The 18,813-nt window shown below is 48.1% G+C and overlaps 1 protein-coding gene across 1 annotated transcript in view; it reads left to right on the forward strand.

Moving 5' to 3' along the window:
• The first annotated feature begins 18,480 nt into the window (after positions 1–18,480).
• The window catches only part of SERPINE2 (serpin family E member 2), a 38,918-nt gene continuing 38,585 nt past the window's right edge, over positions 18,481–18,813 (forward strand). Inside the window, exon 1 of the mRNA XM_084639032.1 lies at positions 18,481–18,637. The gene's annotated coding sequence lies outside the window, so the exon portion shown is untranslated. The remainder of the gene's footprint in view (positions 18,638–18,813) is intronic.

An 18,813-nucleotide genomic window follows, 5' to 3' on the forward strand; every position in this document is an offset into this window, starting at 1 on the left:
AAGGTGTTCAAGGCATTGATCTTCTGCCATGGTGCCAGTAGGGTGAAGTCGATCCTGGCCACATCTTGTAGGATGTCCGCAATGGTATACTCAGATGACTGCTGGATGAGGAAACCCATCGCTGTGCTGAGATGTTGGTATGCCTGCCAGTCCTCGAGGAAGATCATGGGTTCACCTTGGATCTGAAAAGACGTCGCCTGGACCGAATTCCTTCTACTGCCATCAACGTGAAGGGATGCACACTTCCTGGCATTGAAGCGGAGTCCCTTCCAGTTGGCAGCCTGGCTGGTGATTTCACGCATTTGTTGGAGACTCTCGGGGTTGTCTCATCTCAGGACCAGATCATCTGCGTAGGCCATAATTTTCACTCTGTTGTACAGATTGAAACCACCTAGACTGCTGGAGATCGCTCGAATGAGCAACTCCATGGCTAAGTTGAAAACAATGGGGCTCGGGGGCAGCCATGCTTCACACTGGTATGGATAGGAATTTCGGTTGTCTCTCCTTCCATGGAGCGGATGGGAGTGGTGCAGCCTTCATACAGTTCCTGGACCAGTTAGAGAAAGTTTTCAGACATCCTGAACTCTTGCCGCATGGCAAAAATGTGTTGGTGGGACATCAATCCAAAAGCGTTAGCCAGGTCGAGCCATGCTATGGCACATTGCCTCTGTGCCCTCCTGGCCATGTGGATGGCAATCTGAAGGACAAAGTTGTCTTTGTAACAGCCTTCACACAACACGAAGTCTTTCTGGATGGAGCTCATGGAACTCCTCCGTTCACCGACCAGTCTGTGATCCTAGCCGCGAGGCAGCTGGCATACAGTTTGTACATGGTGAAACAGAGAGAGATAGGTCTCCAGTTGTTGAGGTCATCTCGCTGGCCTTTCTTGTAGACGAGCACCATCATACACGTCTTCCAGGAGCTGGGAGTACAGCGGAACTGATTGCATTTGTTGAAAATGGCAGTTAGTACCAGGCAGCTGGGGTCTCATTTCTTCAGGAAGTTGTATCGAATGCCATCTTTTCCTGGGGCTGTGTTTTTGGTCTTTGTAAGTCTGGCCTCTTCTTCCCATGATGTAAAATCTTGATCCAGGTCCTCTGCATAGTCAACCCGGGGTAAAAATGAAGGCGCTTTGGACGCTGCATGTCGTTCCGAGCTACATGGTCAAACACCCCCTTGAAGTACGAGAATAGTCTCTCTGACGGGATTGCACAGTAGGATGAGGGCCCATAAAGGATCTCTCTCATACCCTTAGGGTGGTTTGAGCGGTAGAGCTTCTGGATCCTAGCTGCTGCTGCTGGGTTGTAGCTGTGACTGATGTTCCTTCTCCTGGGTTCCCTCATGTTGTTTTGGTTCTGTCAGGACGCAGAGCTCTGTGCACAGTTGGTGTGTTCTCCTGAGTTCCCTTCCTACCAGATACGATTTCTGCAGACAGATCTTTAGTGAGTCTGTCTACAAGGAGGTCAAAGTCCTCGAAGGAGGCTGTACTCGCCAACTCCTCCATCCAAGCAGCTTGCCATGGTGTGGCGGCCCTCACCATGGGCTGCTGCTCAATCTCCGCAGGCTCAGGCTGGAAAACTGCTGTGGAATTAGCCTGTTGTGTTTTTCTCTCCTGGTGTTGAGAACTCCATTTGGCCAGATCTTCCAGAGCGAGGGCAGTGTCTTCCCTTACGGATTTTAGGGCAGCACTGGTCCTTTTAGGAAGGACAGTTTTAGAGGTAGCAGTACTGGCCCTTTTAGGGATGCCGTCTTGCTTGGGAGTTTCCGGAGCAATGCTGGCCCTTCTGTGGATGAGTTCTGTCTGGTGTGTCTTTGATGCAGTGTGAGCCCTTCTGGGGACAAGGTCCTGTTGGGTGGTCTTGGAGGCCATGCTGGTCTGCCTACAGGTGGGGTCCTGTTACATGGTCCGAGCAGTGGAGATAGCTCCTCCACTGGCTGGGTCTCATTGGGTGGCCTGTGAGATCGTGCTAGCTGTTCTGACGACAGGATCCCGTGAAGTTACCTGTGTGTGGGGAGGCGCTTACCCTTCTGACTACGGTGTTGTGCTGGACATACTGCAAGGAAGCACTAAGCTGTCTGGAGATGGAGTTGCCTTGTATAAGCTGCAAGGGAGCGCCAATCCTACTCTTGGCAAGGTACAGCTTAGGGATTTTCGAGGCAGCACTTACTCTTTAATTGGTAGTATCCAGTTGGGCTATCCCTGCCCCTTGGACCACCCTTTCCTCAGTAGATGGTTGGACCACCTCTTCTTGCTGTGGTTCTGGAGGAGTTGGTTGGGATGCAGTAGTCAGAGTGTTTGGGGAGTTGGAAGCCGGAGCTGGAGCATGTGGTGTTTCTGCTTTCGGAGCAGAGATGGGGTGGTGGCAACACAGACTGGTAAAGTTGGACTCTTCCAGTTTGGATGTCCTTTGCAGGTGACTTAATGAGACTTACATTTTATCTGCGTCTCGAAAGGCAGATCGCAGAGGGCACACCAGAAGGTGATCCGCTTGCTATGGATTCTCTTGAGGTGTATGCTGAGACTGCCAATGTACTGGAACCCTTGGATAGCAGAAGGGGAAGAGGAGTGTGTCTGTAGGGAGGGGATACTGGAGACAGATGCAGTCATTCTCCTTTTCTTCTCCCTTTGTTGGATGGACTTCAGTCATATCAGCGGATTCTCTGGATGGTTCTCGTTGCTAGGTTCGACTGGGCAGGCATCTAGTGAGATGTTGAGGTCCTGCTGGATGGTTTCTGAGGTCTCGCCAGTTGGGGTCGCTTCCAACACAGCAGGACAATGACCAACATCAGGATCCTGGGCAGTTGAGGAGGTGGGAGAAGTTCTCCTTCTAGCATCCTTCTCCTGAAGAGCAGGCAAGATGATATTTGTCCTAGCTGTGATGTCCTGGAAGGCCGTCCTCGAGGTGCAAGATTTCCCTGCAGCAGCATCTCCACAGGTTTTCTTCAAGGAGGCGCTGCTTTTCCAATCAATGCTGCTCATCTGCGATGTCCTGGAAGTGCTGAGAGTCTTCTTAGAGGCTGTTCCCCATTGGGCACTCCATGGAGCAGCAGCGGTCCAAGCAGCAGTTGAAGATTTCCGTGGAATCGGTAAGGGAGCGATCATCTTCTCAGTCTGTCCTAGAGTCTCCAAAGCAGCATGAAGATTTTCTTTTGAAGTAGCGGCAGTAGAATCCATCTTCAAAGTGGTAGTCTTCCTCAGGATAGGCAGTCAAGTCTTCTAGAAGGTGCAGTTTCTGCCTCAGTAATTAAACTGATAAGAACAGATTTAAAACTTCTATTAAAGCTAATGTTTAAGATCAAGTTTACACAAGTTAACACAAGTTAAGAAAGAAGGTACTGTACATCTGGGGTCAGGCTTGAATTATGAGAAATTACAAGTATTGGTTACAAGGTTCACGAGATACATACATAGTATATAACCAGCGTAGACCCAGATTGGGGTGCAGGAGTTTTTAAAGCATCAGTGAATAAGTAATCTTGGGGGTATGCCACCCATAGAATGTATTTAGAGTCCAAGTCAGTATTGGTGTAGCGAATAGGTACATGGGTGGAGTGTGTCCTTGGTTCATCAGGTTAAGGAAGTGGGTTATTTCCCTGACCAGCGGTCTCGTTTACTCCTCCTGGTACTGAAGGTGTCCCGTGATGTGCTCTGTCTCTTGACCACCTGATGATTGTTGGACACCATGAGCTGTCTCACGAGCCGGGTGTAGCACCAACCGACTCTGCATGCTCTAAGCACTGGCTCGTTGTGGGGATCCCAGGCATCCAGGGCTCCCACGACCAGGGTGTGTATCTGGACCTCGTAGCCCTGGGCTCTCAGGGTGTCGGCCAGCAGGTTGTATTTCAATACCTTCTGAGCTTGGGCCTCATGCAAGGTTGGGGACCTGTTTTTGAATGGCCCCGTGATGTCCACCATGAGGACCTTCTTCTTTTCCGCGTTGGTCCTGATGATGTCGGGTCACAGTTGGCTGTCCCGTTCCAGGGATGGCGGAGTCAATGGTGATCTTCCCGAGGGACGGCGGGATGGCTTTCACCAACTGGTTCTGGATGGCATTGTGGGTGGTGCCACCAGGCTCCAGAGTGGTGCTTACAACCACACAGGATGTGGGGCAGGATCTCATTGGGGTAGCCGCTCTTCCTGCCGTCCTTGTCCCGGTTGCCACGGCGGTTGGCTCCATTGAGGGGAACACAGTTGAGCTGGGCCTGGTGGACAAACCGCCAGTCAGCGAACCTGGTGAAGCTGCCCTAGGGAGGAAGTGGTTGCTGGCGTCCCACTTTCTGGTCACCTCGAACACGTTGCCCTGGTCCGGCTTCCACTTGCGGTTCTTGGTGTAGTGGCAGCGGATGGTGTCTTTCAGGGTCCTTTCCAGCATCGTTCTGGCATTTGGGGTGATGATGGTGTGGTCTAATGTACTCCCAGTTTCCGGCGCTCCTCACACCACTTCCAGCAGCAGCCAATCCTCTTTTCTAGACATCGCAAGGCGTTGCGGGTGCAGGACCAGAGAGAGGACAGGTCTCCTCCTCTCTCCCAAACTCAGCTTCCAGGGTGATGTCAGAGGGGGGCCCTGGCGATGCGTTTCCTGACCACGTCCCATATGGTGCCATCCACTATGCTCCTCACCATTAGGTCCAGGCATGTCAGGAAGCGGAAGGCGTGGGTGATCATCGTCACGTCACACAGGTCACCCATCCGAGGCACGTTGGCGCTGCCCTGCCTGTGAGAAATATTGATATCGGTGCTGGTCCTCTGGGGAAGGTAGAGCCATTTTCTCACCAGCTGCTTGATGGTGCTGTCAGCCTTGTTCAGGGGCACCTTGGCCATGGCCGATCCCCTGAGGATGAAAGAGTTGCAGGGGATCAGGAAGGTACTGAAGGCATTGATTGCCAGGGGGAAAGCAGGGAGGAGTCAATTTGGGCCACGTCCCATGGGATCTCTGTGATGGTGTCTTCGGGGGTCTGTTGGACGCGGATTCCTGTGGGTGTGCCCAGGTGCTAGTATACGTCTCCCTCCTAGAGGGAGGCCATGGGCTTGCCCTGGATCAGGAACCATGATGCCCAGACCAGAGCCCTGGCGCCGCCGCCACCGTCGATGTGGAGGGAGGTGCACTTTTGGGGGTTGAAGTGGAGGCCCATCCACTTGGCGGCTTGGTTGGTGACGTCAAGCATCCTCTGGAGGCTTTCCAAGCTATCGGTGACCAGGACCAGATCATCCACATAGGCCAGGATGTTGATTCTCTTGCCACGCAGGTCGAAGCCGGCCAGGCTGCTGGAGATGGTTCGGATGAGTTGTTTCATGGCCAGGTTGAAGATGATGGGGCTGAGGGGGAAGCCGCAGCAGATGGGGAGAGTGTCCATCTCTCCATCCGTGGTGTGGATGGTGGTGATGCAGTCCTTGTAGAGGTCCTGGAGGATCTGGAGGAAGATTTCCGGCATCCTGAACTCTCCAAAGGTGGTGAAGATGTGATGGTGGGGTATGGACCCAAAGGCGTTGGCCAGGTCGAGCCATGCTACGGCACATTGCCTCCTAGATCTCCTGGCCACCTGGATGGCCATCTGAAGAAGGAAGTCGTGCTTATAACATCCCTCACAGGACATGAAGCCCTCCTGTGCTGAGCTGACGGCGCCCCGGCACACTGACCAGTCTGTGATCCTTGCCGTGAGGCAGCTGGCATACAGCCTGTAGATGGTGGAGAAGAGAAAGATGGGCCTCCAGTTTCTGGGGTTGTCTCATTCGCCTTTTTTGTGGATGAGCACAGTCCTGGATTTTTTCCAGGAGCGGAGGGTCTGGCGAAACTGCTTGCATTTATTGAAGATGGCGGCGAGCACCAAGCAGACGGGGTCTCGCTTCTTCAGCAGGTGGTAGCAGATGTCATCTTTTCCAGGGGTGGTGTTTTTGGTCCTCGTCAACCTCACCAGCACCTCCTGTGGGGAAAAATCTCACTCCAAGTCCTCTGTGAGGTTGATCCGGGGTAGCAGGAAAAGGCACTCTGGACATCACACGTCCGTTTGGGCCTCGCGATAGAACATGTCCTTGAAGTTGCAGTAGAGCCTCTCAGACTGGATGGCGCAGTTGGATGAGGTCCCATCGAGGATCTCCCTCAGGGCTTTTGGGCAGTTAGTCCTGTATAGTTTCTGCATATGGGATGCGGCCACCGGATTGTAGTGGCGGCTGGCATCCCCTCGCCTGCTTTCTCTGGTGGTGGTGTTATGGCTCAGTGTAGGGAATCTGCGAGTGATCCGTGTGATCTCCTGGGGTTCTCTCCTCCCAGCTGTGATTTCCACAGACAGTTCTGTGGTCAGTCTGTCCATCAGGGTGTCAAAGTCTCGAAGTTGTCAGCCTTCGCAGCTCCTCTGTCCAGGCGGTTTGCCACGGCGTGGTGACCCTCGCTTGCGGTCGTCGTCCCTCCTGCCGTGCTGTCTTCGTAGATTCAGGAGCTGCGGGGTCGAACTGCGGCCTTGTTGTCTCTTGGAGTGGTGAGCAGCGTTTGGGTGGATCTTGAGGTGGGGGGTCTTGGTGCAGTGTGGGGGGGGCAGCTCTCAGTGTCTCTGAGGCAGCGCTGGCTCTTTCAGGAGGGAGGCAGGTTCTGGAAGCACCGGTGCTGGACTTTGTGGGGATATGGTCCTGTCCGGAAGCGCTGGGGACAGTGCTGGTTCTTCTGCAGGTAGTGTCCAGCTTGTGAGGTCCTCGATGGGCACAGGACTTTTTCGCGGTTGGGGTCTCGCTGGACAACCCTGGAGGAGATGTTGGATCTCCCAGGGGTGCGGTGCCGCTGTGGGATCTGGGGGCTGTGGGAGGCTCCTCCGTCGGCTGGATCTCGCTGGGTGGCCTGGGAAGCGGTGCTGGGTGCTCCTACGGCAGGGCAGTATGAGGTTACCTGTGGAGGAGCGCTGCCCCATCTCGCATCCATGTTGTGCTGGATGGTCTCTATGAGGTCGCTGAGGCGTCTGGTGAGGTTGCTGACTTGCAAGATGGCAGTAATCCCCCTCACGGCAGGGTTCAGCATGGAGATTCTGGAGGCAGGGCTAGCTCTTTTAGTGGCGTTGTCCTGTCGGTCGGTCCTCGAGGCGTAGGTCGGCTGGCAATTGGTCCCCGCTTCCCCTCGGCTGGCAGTTGTGGCTCTGGGGACACTGGCTGGGGTGCTGAAGCCAGAGCATTGTTGGGGGTTAGAGTAGGCACCCGCAGGGTGTCAGTAGAATTGGCCATCCCCATCGTGAGGGGTCCCTTGCATGTGGTTTGATGATACTTACATTTCTTTTGAGTCTCAAAGGGTAGGCCGCAGTGGCTACACCAGAAGGCAGTCTGCTTGTTGTGGGCTTTCCGAATGTGCTTGCTGAGGGCCCCGAAGGTCTGGACTCCATGGAAGGGAAAGCAGAAAGGGCAGAGGAGGAGGCCCGTAGAATTGGGTATGGGAGGTAGGTGTAGTCATCTTCCCCTACCTCACCCTCTCTGGGGCAGACCTCTGTTGTGCCTGCAGGCTCGCTGAGTGGTTCCTCTCAGTCTGGCAGAGTAGCTTGAAGAGATGAAGTTCTGGGGCGGGGGCTAGACTTGCTGGTTGTGATATCTCTTTGCCTGATAGGACAACGTGCAGCATCGAGATCCAGGGCCATGGAGTGTGTTCCCCTTGGAACAGCCTTCCTCCAGCCAGCAGGACAATAAGTAGCATCGGGGTCCTGGTTTGAGGAAGTGGTTCTTTCGGGAGTATCCCTCTCTGGAGCAGCAGGGCAGCGATCCACATCCTGGTCCTGGGTCGTTGGCGGGGCTCCTCTGGTAGCAGCCTTCTCAGAAGTAACAGGGCAGCGATTGGCATCCTGGTCCTGGGTCGTTGGCGGGGCTCCTCTGGTAGCAGCCTTCTCAGAAGTAACAGGGCAGCGATCGGCATCCTGGTCCTGGGTCGTTGGCGGGGCTCCTCTGGTAGCAGCCTTCTCAGAAGTAACAGGGCAGCGATCGGCATCCTGGTCCTGGGTCGTCATGGGGGCTTCCCCAGTAGAAGCCTTCTCAGGGGCAGCAGGGCAACGATCAGCATCCTGGTCCTGGGTCATCGCGGGGGCTCCTCTGGTAGCAGCCTGCTCAGGAGTAGTAGGGTGATTAGTAACATCTGGGTCCTGGGCAGTGGGAGAGGTTCTCCACGGGTCCTTCTCCTCCTGAAGAGCTGGCGAGATGTTGTTGCTCCTGGCTGTGAGGTCTAGAAGAGCCATCCTCGTGGCACAAGATCTCCCTGCAGAAGTATTCCCGGGGGTGTTCTTCAGCAAGGCGCTGAATTTTTTCATCCTTGCTGGTCGTCCACATCTTCCTAGAAGTGGCAAGAGTGGTCTTCGAGGTTGGTTCCTCCTGAGTTTTCTGGGAGGCAGTAGATGCAGGAGCAGCACCCGCTGAAGGTTTCTGCAGAGCCAGCAAGGGAGCGATCCTCTGTCTGTCCTGGAGCATAGTGGTCTTCCTTCCTAGTTCTGGGGTCCATGATAGAGAAAATAAATTTTAGGAAGTGAGTGTAGTTCTGTGATTCAGTCTATTAAACTGATAAGAACAGATTTAAAAATTTTGTTAAAGCTAATGTTTAAAATCAAATTTACACAAATTAAGAGGGAAGATACTGTACATCTGGGGTCAGGCTTGAGTTATGACTTTCAAGTGCATCCACTCTGCATCATACCTCTTTTTTTTCTCTCCCATAATCTGTTGGTACCATTTGGAATCCAACATAGTTTTTTCATTCTCCTTAGTCTCAGTTGTTCTCCTAAGATCTGAGAAGAGTGCTGGAAGGCAGATATATTAGTCCCAGGATAAGCTGGTCCCTTTTCCCTTGGTAGCTAAACAGGGGTTACTCTAGGTTAATTAGGACAACTGGGGCCAATCAAGGGCCTGCCAGAACCTGTTAAAAGCCCCCCCTCCAGCCAGATAGGGGTGCGTGATAGGAGCTGAGGGAGGAAGGTGAGCTACTGGAGAGCTGAGCAGTGCAGACACCGACAAGCATTAGGAGAGAAGCCACACAGGTACAGAGGTAAAGAGTGGGAGAATCCCCACCCAATAGGGTGGACGGCTCTTCCGGGCCCCGGAGGTCTGAGGGAAGAGACTGAACCAGGTGTCTGGTCTGTTGCCATGCCCGGAAGGGCTGCCAGAGACAGAGAGGCTCCTCTCCCCATCAGGGAGGCCAGGAGGAACTCTGCTCCAACAGGGTGTGGACAGTAAACCCCGGGGCATGCGGAAAATTCTGAGGGAAAAGAGGAATACCCCAGACTTCCGCTAAATGGAAGCACGGGACCCACCAAGGCGGAGAGGAAGCTTTGTCACACTAGTCTATAATTCCCTGGGTTGTCCTCATTCCCCTTTTTATAGATTGGCACTATATTTGCCCTTTTCCAGTCTTCTGGAATCTCCTCTGTCTTCCATGACTTTTCAAAGATAATCACCAATGGTTTAAATATCTCCTCAGTCAGCTCCTTGAGTATTCTAGGATGCATTTAATCAGGCCCTGGTGACTTGAAGACATCTAATTTGTCCAAGTAATTTTTAACTTGTTCTTTCTCCATTTTAGCCTCTTCTGATCCTACCTCATTTTCCCTGGCATTCACTATGTTAGATGTCCAATCACCACCAAACTTCTTGGTGAAAACTGAAACAAAGAAGTCATTAAGTGCACCTCTGCTATTTCCACACTTTCTGATATTATTTTCCCCCCCGCATTGAGTAATGGTCCTACCCTGTACTTGGTCTTCCTCTTGCTTCTAATGTATTTGTAGAATGTTTTCTTGTTACCCTATATGTCTCTAGCTAGTTTAATATTGTTTTGTGCCTTGGCCTTTCTAATTTTGTCCCTACATACTTGTGTTATTTGTTTATATTCATCCTTTGTAATTGAACCTAGTTTCCACTTTTTGTAGGACTCTTTTTTTTATTTTTAGATCATTGAAGATATCCTGGTTAAGCCAGAGTGGTCTCTTGCCATACTTCCAGTCTTTCCTATGCATTGGGATAGTTTGCTCTTGTGCCCTTAATAATGTCTCTCTGAAAAACTGCCAACTGTCTTCTATTGTTTTTCCCTTTAGACTTGCTTCCCATGGGATCTTACCTACCAGCTCCCTGTTTGCTGAAGTCTGCATACTTGAAATCCATTGTCTTTATTTTGCTATTCTCCCTCCTACCATTCCTTAGAATCATGAACTCTATCATTTCATGTCTCAAATGTACATTTCTGGTCATGTCTTTCATAGGCTTCCTTAATGCGATGAGCCATACTATTCCACCGTTGATTACTGTCTTCCTGACAGCCCCTCTTGACTGCTTGTTCAAGACGTTTTTTTTCCTCTATTGCCCATATCCTCCTGTCTTCACTGACTTGACTCTGACTTTCAAGTGCATCCATTCTGCATCGTGCCTCTTTTTTTCTCTCCCATAATCTGATGGTACCATTTGGAATCTAACATTGTTTTTTCATTCTCCTTAGTCTCAGTTGTTCTCCGTCAGCTCTGTGATAGAATCCAGAAACAAACTCTCCCTCTGCAATAGAAAGCTGTTCATCCAATGTGGAATATTTGTTTGAAATCACTACCACATGACTATTAGCAATCACTTCACCATGAAAGTTATCTATATGGTAGTGTTTTGATACAATAAATACCCATCTCTGGAACTTTATTAAATGGAACATCATTGTTATTCAGAGCTAATGATCATGTTCCGGAGCAAGATTAGCACCCCCTAAATAAATACATGTATATCCCAGATGAGTTTAGTCAAGGATTTCTGTACTAGCAAGTGATGCAAGGTTGCACTGTCACTCGATAGAGGTCAAAATCAATACTTACGGCAATTCTTGTGCTGAAACCAGGTAGCTATAAAAATAATCCATGTGCAGAAGCACATTCTAATAAACATGCACCATGATCTGATCTCTCTTCTAGTAAATTGTGTGATCCCTGTACCAGTTCAAATCCAGTTCTTTCATGGCCAGTTCGCATGCTTATATCTCTCCAGATGATATCTTCAGGGTGACATACTAGATACGTCATCTAACATAGAATGAAAAGCATCTTTTTCAGCATTAGGCCTTGAATTGTTTGGCACATTTGCAATAATAACTACCACATAGCACCATTTTCAGTTTGAAGGTAGGACATCAGGTGTGGAGAATAAGCCTGCCAAATCAGTAGTGCAGATTGTGCCCTCGGGGAAGAACCAGAGCAACACAGTGTGACCTATGCTGATAAATCACAGTGTGACAGAGTGCTGAGGCCTGACTGGTGGGTCAGCACTCTGATCACTGTAGCCTCAATTAGTTTCCCCAGTGATGACTGATTTGAGAAATTAGCTTATCAGAAGGAGAGATAAGGACCTAATTAGCCCTCATCTGGCTAATCTGATAAAAGCTAAGAAGAAAGTGTTAAGGAGGGTAGCTGAGTCCCGACTGAAAGAGCTCTCAAGACAGGGAAACCTCTCTTCCACCTCTGGCCCTGGAAATGAGGTACTGAAAGACATAGGGATTAAAAACTGTGATGTTGCACTGTACTGGTGTTGGTGGAAGGGTTTGGAATCAAATTATTGGCTGAAAACTAAAAGAAAGTGGGTGCGAGCAGGTTCTGGGGCAGCAGAGGATGGGGGCCTGGCGACAATCAAAAGTCCGACCCAATACTCAGGGGCGCAATGCCTAAATACCTTTACACGTTAGGGATTCAGTCTATGAAATCCTCTCTCTATGTCCCTTTGGAGTTGTTTTAAAGACTATGCACAAAGCTTTTCTGTTGGGACCAGTACATCTTAGACTATTTTGGTTTCTCTTGTTACACCTTTTAGATTGTTTGTTTGTTTTCTTTTTGCCCATGTTAATTAGTTCAAGTATTATTTGAAACTGAATATCAGATTGTGTTAGGTTGAGCAGCCCACATAGAAATAATGTCCTTGCTCTGATAACTGCTTCTAGTGAGCTACAGCTCACTTCACGAAAGCTTATGCTCAAATAAATTTGTTAGTCTCTAAGGTGCCACAAGTACTCCTTTTCTTTTTGCGAATAAACTAACACGGCTGCTACTCTGAAACTTGTCATTTTAATTACAATAGTAAAAAAAACTTGCTTCCAAAGTCTTTCTGTCCATCCCTTTCTCCCTTCACCACCTCCACCCTCTCCCCCCTGCCCGTTCCCCATTGAAGAGAGCCCTTAAAGGGACAACACCCCTTTCCTTCCAGATAGCTGGACAAAGAGTTTCCCTTTCTTTACTTCTGACTATCTGATGAACTAGTTTGAAGAGAACCCTCCAGCAAAATCAGTACCTAGTAAGATATAAAATCCTTTGTTATGCCTAAAATCTTTGGAAACATTTTTTAAAATTGGTGAAATTTCATAAACATGTCTTGTTATGGAGAGCACACAAAGTAAATTAGTGTTTCCTTTTTCTAAAAGCAATGAACATTGTTATGAACACACTAAACCTCTGTGACTGATTAATTTAAAATAATGTCTTTGTTTCAGTGAGTTAAATATGTAGTAATCTGGAATGATTACTTTATGAAGGCTTAAGAGTACATTTAAAATATAAAATCAGCTTAGAAATACTGATTAAGAAAATGTAAAACAGAGAAGAGTTGCATCATATATTCCATAATATTTAATGTTGTATTCAGCAAGACAGCTGACTCACCCTTACTACAATGTTTTTGCCAATAAATCTCTGACAACCTTCAGGGCATATCAAGAAACCTGTGACTGACATTTTTTATTCCCAAGTTTAGTGTTTTTAATTGGGTACCTTCTGCATGCCCAGTCTGCACCCATCTGGCATGCAGTGAAAAACATGCTCCAATTTCTTTCTGTGAGCCCGGGCTGCTGTCGGGCATAGGGGCATCAGTTTAATAATACTGTATTAGGGCCCCATTAATCCTAAAGACGGCCCTGTTTAGGACTACCATTTGCTTTGTTTGTGCTTAAGTCTGGGTCCACTGACTTTCTTTCACAGAGGCCAGCTAGCCCATTATTTTTCGTTAGTGCCAAGTCTGCTCTGTTACCTTCTTCTAGGTCTGGAGTTGGCTCCCTTACCTTCTCTTTTCCCCAGTAATCCAAAGAAGTAGGCAGGCCTTTCCTGCCTGGCAACACCTGTTAAGAAGGTCACAATGTGCCAAGTGTGAACACAGTGGATGACATGGGTGGAGTATACTTCAAAGTATAAATATAATCCTTAAATCTAATCCACAGTGGGTTCCTCTCCTCCATGACAGAAATGTGCCCCAACATCAAATCACAGGAAACAGTGGTCAGTCAAAGATAAAAGAATTACTTCCACTGCTCACATCTTTAATCCCAACTGGAAAACAAGATCCAGAGAAAAGAACTAGGAGTACTTGTGGCACCTTAGAGACTAACAAATTTATTTGAGCATAAGCTTTCGTGGGCTAAAACCCATTTCCTCGGATGCAGGCAGTGGAAAATACAGTGGAAGATCCAGAGAGTGGCCAGCTATACGTGTTGAGCTGGAACCCAGCTGGAATAGCTGCATGAATGTCATGTTAGGAAGCTAGAAATCACTTTTCAGTTATCTCCAGTGGACACTGAAGTCACCCAAAATAATATGTTTGATGACTTCATTGTGCCTCCAGAGAGAAACTCTACTCAGCCGCAGATTCTGAGGTACAAGCAGGCAACCCATTCTAATTCCATCCTGAGGCTCTCACACAAGATGGACTCTATCACTTCTAGGTTTGAAGCAGCACCTATATCTGATTGAGCCATAAAAATCTTCTGAAAAGGGACTAAGCGTCTTTTAAATGTACTCTCACCACAATTATACACACATATTCTGCTAATAACCCCTTAATGGATTTCAACCTATTTCAGGAAACCATTGTTTAGTAAGGGATCTCGCTGATCCTTGACTATGCCAAACACAGATGAGCCAATTAGCCTTCAAAAAACCTAGGTGATATTGCTCACTCCAGCTTTGTATTGAGTATGAACTCTAAAAAAGCAAAAATTCTTATCTCTGTTAACATAATTCTTATTGCTGCGTTTAAGTGTCCCACATTGGCGTTTTCATTTACAGGCCTATTATAACCCACGTCACTAATACTAATAGTTAGATTTCTTCAGATAAATAAGAACTTAGCTGATAAGTGATGTTATCTGATTCCTGTCAATGAGCAAAAGCATAGCAGCTAACAGTCCACTGTGCTTACAGATTAAGGGACAGAGTGGAAAACTTTTTAATCTTATCCTCACCCAAAACTCAGCCAAATGGTTTGGGGTCAAATCTTGGTCTCGTACACCAGTGTAAATCAGAGAAACTCCATTCAAGTTAACATACCCCATGAATGATGGATTTGGTCTTAGATCGGATTACTTGTTGTTGGGTTTTATTTATGTTTTGTAAATAGCTGCTGTGTGCTATATATTATATTTTGTCAGTAGTCTGGAGTATGTTATTTCTCAACCAGTGGTTCATGTCTCTGGGGGGTTACAGGCAATTAGGGGGTTGCGAGGTACTGAAAATTTTATTACAGTCTAAAGGACAGAAAATCTCACTCCCCCACTTCCTGCACACACTCTCTTCAAATTCAAGTATTCTCTACCAAGGTCTCAAAATGCATATAAATAAATTATATAGGCTTTTCATTGTAATCATTGATACTTTTTTTCTTTTATAGCAAATGCAAGGGGGTTGAAACATTTTTGATTTTGAATAAAGAATTGCCATCTGAAAAGGTTTAGCAACACTAATCTAAACCTTTTAACCTCAGCAGATGGCAGCATTCATAGATACCAAAAAATAGGCACTCTCCAAAATTAGGTAGTGGATAGACACAGGATGTAGTCTGACAGACAATCTTGTCAGTTTTAGACTTACTTGTATTTGAATCAATTTTCCCATATTACGTTGATTTTTTTCCCTTTTGAATCTGATAACATGTCACATTTTTCCATCATGACAAGAGATATTTTGCTATAAGTGAAATAGAAATTACTGACATTTTCTGAAGCCTTATTAGTGGCTGTATGTGACTTTAACCCTGTCCCTTCAAAATGACTAGGTCTCATCTGACAAAGCTATCTGGTTCTAAGTATAGCCTTTTAACATTAGATATGAGTATGAAGTTTTCTTTTATATACATATGTTTATATTAAATTCTGGTGCACATAAGTACCTTCATACAAATGAATTCAAATAATAATAAGACATATATTCAATTCAGACCTATATACAAATTCAGGGCAAAATCCTGTCATCCTTACTAAGGGAAAACTTCTGTTGAAGTCACTGGAGTTTTTGCCTAAGTAAGGACCTCAGGATTTGGTGCATTAATTTTAGCCTACATACAAAATCAATCAGTGCTAATACAAAATAACTAACAGGAGTGATTCATGATGTTTTCTTTACATACCTGCACGAGTGTTAATAATTTACTTTATAATAGGTACAAGTACAATTATGTAAGGCCATTAATGTATTAGAAAAATAGTGATTACTTATCTGGGCTAGAGGTGGCTGCCCTCTTCTACACCATCTTATACTGACAGTGCACTATGGCAACCAGAAAGTGGAAGGAAGAAGGCTGCTTTCTGGCAGCATAAGTCCAAGGCTTTGCTTACGCTGAGCTGGGAACTGTGCTACCCAAACTGGGTTTTAAATACAACTGAAAACCATTTCATGCTAATTTAGTTGAAACACTCTTGGTCTTGTTAACATCTGTGTTTAAACTAGAAACAGACCTAGAGTGAAAAATTTGGATTCAGATCCAAACTTTGCCAAAGTTTGAGGATATTTGAAGCTGGGGTTTTGGTTTGTCTTTAGAGAGTAAGGGGTACTTGCTAGTGGTCCACACAGCTGGCCAGTCACTTGGTTCTGGCTCCCCCTCCTCCTTATTCCCAGAAGCTAAATTGCATTAAAGTGTTGCTAAAAATCCATTCCTAATATTAGTTTTCCACATAGTTTTTACAGGGATGTTCTGTAATCATGAAAGGAAGGTGAAAGGGTCTGCATGATCACTCAGAAGGAGAAGAATGCATCCATGAGATTATCTCCATATTAACATTTGGTCCACATGAAGAAAGAGTTTGAGAATCAGTGTGCGTGACAAATGTCAAACTACTTGAAATTCAAGGGTTTTTGCATTTTCCTCTAAATGGGTCCATTTTTGTAGAAAATGTCACTAAAGTGTGCACATTTTTAAGGGGGGAAGAGCATTTCTGAGTGGAAATAAGCAAAAATGGGCCATGTATTGAACAATGGTGGCATTTGTATTGAACACTTGCAAAAATACTAATTTTGGTTGATACTGCTAATAAAGCAAAACATTATGGAACATTGTCTGTCCCCAAATCCCAGTCCTTACTGCCTCACCCCTGGCTCCCCTCTCATGAGTTGTTCTGGATGAGTTGTTCTGGAACTGGGGGCATTTCAGAGATGGGAGAGGAGATTCTCCACAGTGCAGACTGGTACAGAGATTCTGAGCTGCTCCAGACTGTGGAACAATCCATAAGCAGCCCTGAGGAGGCTGCCATAAATTAAAGCATCCTCTGGCTGTCCTAGTTTATGCTGGGTTGTATATTGGCTCCCAGAGCAATACAGAAATCCAAGAGCATAAAGATGGTTTAAAGCAACTTTGTCCCTCTCTCTTGCTGGCCTGCATCTCCTTTGATGAGCCTGTAAAATGAAAAAAATTGTAACTTTCAAACAGCTCTAATGTGTAACAATGACTGCTACACTCCACTACGCTCATAGGATGCCTATTTGTTTAGTTTGCAAATGACCCACGTGGTATTAATAGGGCTGTCAGGATCCTCAGGGCTGTCAGCCAATGTTAAGATTAATGTACATTTCCCAGTATAATACTTCCTCCTTGTCACACTGCCATAGATGGCATCAAAATGTAAGGGAAGGGCCAAAGCCCCTTCAAACCAGGAAATTAGCCAGCTCCCGTCACTAACAGTAGCACCTGTGACATAGAACACATGAGACTGAACACACACACCCAGGGTGAGTGTCTTAGCGTGACAAAGTGTGTGTGTGAGACAAGGTGGCTGAGGTAATATCTTTTATTGGACCAGCTTCTGTTGGTGAGAGAGACAAGCATTGGAGCTTACACAGAGCTCTTCTTCAAGTCTATTTACGAACTCTGTGCAAACTCGAAAGCTTGTCTCTCTCACCAACTGAAGTTGGTCCAATAAAAAATATTACCTCACCCCCTTTGTCTCTCTAATGACCTGGGACTGACATGACTACAGCAACTCTGCATGCTTTATTCACTGCTGGACTAACAGGTTTGGGAGGGGAAATGATAATCTCACCTGCAAATAAAGTAAGGAAGTTAATAAGGCAAGAAGGGAACAGTTAGGGACAGGCAAGGAGGATTCTCTGAGGCTAGAGATGGGGGAATTTAGGACAGGAGTGGAGTGATTGCACACACAGGCATGAGGGGAAGAAGTCTCTGGGAAGGGTTTCTTACCCAGGCAAAAGGGGAGAGTATTTTGGATTGGGGTTCTCCTAGGCAGGTGGAGTGGTGAGTCTGAGGTAAAGGTGGGCAACCTCTCACACATGCAAGAAGGTGAAGAATGTGGGGCAGGGAGGGAATGGGGAGGAGTTTGGAAAAGGTGGGTGGTTGCTTCCTTTGTCTGGTAAGGGTGGAGTATAGCACTATCATGGGTAGGGAAGGAGAACAGAGTGGAGGCACTATTGAATATTTTACTTCCTAAAGTTTCTTCATTTTATTAGAGTCTATTTTCAAACTTTTCCTAGCAACTGTAGTGTCGGGAATTTTTTGAGATTTAGATTGCATAGCTTCCATATTGCCCATGTGCTTCAATCCCTCTGCTCTTTCTTGCTCTGCTGTAGAACTACAGGGGGGAAGGGGTAGAGTTTGGAGAAGGGGTGGGCAATGATATAGGGTTTTATATTCTGAAACCTGCTGCTCTTGTGGGGGTGTGGGGAAGGCTTGCTGCTGACTCCACATCATGTTTCTATGCAGGAGATGTGAGCAGGGACCTTCACATTGGGTGTATGGATACCAAGTCCTTCCTCCGGGACAGACTGCAGCCCAGGAGCAGTGGTCAGGTGAGGGGTGATGTCCCAGCCTCCCCAGACCAGCAGTGGTGGTCTGTGCTCCAGCTACCTCACACAAGGGTTGAAGGCAATGGTGGGGGTCGGGAGGCGGGGGTTGGGGGGGAGAGGTATGGATTATTTTAACATGGCACTGGGAGGGGGGGAGTTTGGGGTAAGGCACAAGGGGGCAGGCTGTTTCTGGGTGGCGATGGAGAGTAGGGGAGTGAGTGGAATAGGTTTATGGGAAGGGTGGGGGGGGTCTCAAAAGAGCTGCTTGGGATGAGAACAGGAGTCAGGATCTGTCTCGGAGAGGACGAACCTGGCTCAGAGGGGCGAGGGTAAGGTGAAGGCCAGGTGTGGACCCGTGGAGGCTGGGGGCGTGGTTTCCCTCAGAAGGGGCGGGGCTTGCGTAGGCGGAAGCGTTTTGGCTGGGGCGGGAGCGGGGTCTCGGCGAGAGGGCAGGATTGGGGCGGGGCTCTGCTCGCGCCGCCCGCTCCCCTCAGGCGGGGATAAATCGCGAGGGCGGCAGCCGCGCTGCTCAGTTGCTGAGGGGATTTAAAGGGACCGGAGCCGCGGCGGAGCCTGGGCTGCGCACACCGGGCACTCGCAGCGAGGAGAGTAGGTGAGCGTCCCGCTCGGGAAGCCCCGGCCCAGCCCTGGGGCAGCCGGAGCCCCACCCCCCTGTGTGAGTGCGTGGGCTCCGTACAGTGCCCGCTGCTAGCCCCGGGGCGGGCGCGGTCCTGCCCGGAGAGCCGGCTGTCTCGGTGCCCTGGAGTCGCGCTGAGCCCGCTTCGAGGA

The sequence above is a fragment of the Lepidochelys olivacea genome (genome assembly GCF_965140295.1).
Source record: "Lepidochelys olivacea isolate rLepOli2 genome assembly, chromosome: 9".
Classification (NCBI taxonomy): domain Eukaryota; kingdom Metazoa; phylum Chordata; order Testudines; family Cheloniidae; genus Lepidochelys; species Lepidochelys olivacea.